Here is a 707-nt window from a genome sequence, read left to right on the forward strand (position 1 = left end):
TGAAAAGTTTTCAGTTGTCCCCAAATAACTCTTTTAATTTAGATATGTAACTGTTGAAGTTAAAATCCTTAATTTACATATCATTTACAAGGAAAAAGATTATGTAAGTAATCATTTTAGAGAAAAACGAACTTTAGATACAAATCACCCAGTAATAAGTTTAGTTATGTTATCATCAAAGCAATGCAAATGCCATTGATTCATATTTTCTAATTCATTTGATAAGCACTTTAGATTAGAAATTAGAACATTAATTGTAGCAGTTTTGTAGTTACATGAGAGCTTTTTAGAATTTTAACACAATAAGAGAAATTTATCAAAGCAGAATTTGTTTCACATTTAAATTTTTATTTTAAAAAAAACCTTAATTTGGGGGAATATGTCATATCTACCTTTTACATCATTCTTGTTCTTTAGAACATAAACATAAATCCTCTTCTTTGACCCAAAAGCTAAGGGATAAGATAAATATATAGCAGGCATCCATGGAGCAAGAACAGAAGAGGGTGTGCAGCCAGCTAGTAGAAATGATTCTTAAGCCGAGACTTCAAGCAACTTTACCAAGTTAAGAAAGATGGAAATATATGGGAGCATTTAAGCCATAGAGAATAATATAATTAAAGACATGCAAATATGAAATAGCATAATGCATTCAAGTATAATGTATTCAAGTTCTCCAGTATCACTAGAGTTTAAAGTGTGAGATG

The sequence above is a fragment of the Propithecus coquereli genome, unplaced genomic scaffold (genome assembly GCF_000956105.1).
Source record: "Propithecus coquereli isolate 6110/MARCELLA unplaced genomic scaffold, Pcoq_1.0 Scaffold363, whole genome shotgun sequence".
NCBI classification, from domain to species: Eukaryota; Metazoa; Chordata; class Mammalia; order Primates; family Indriidae; genus Propithecus; species Propithecus coquereli.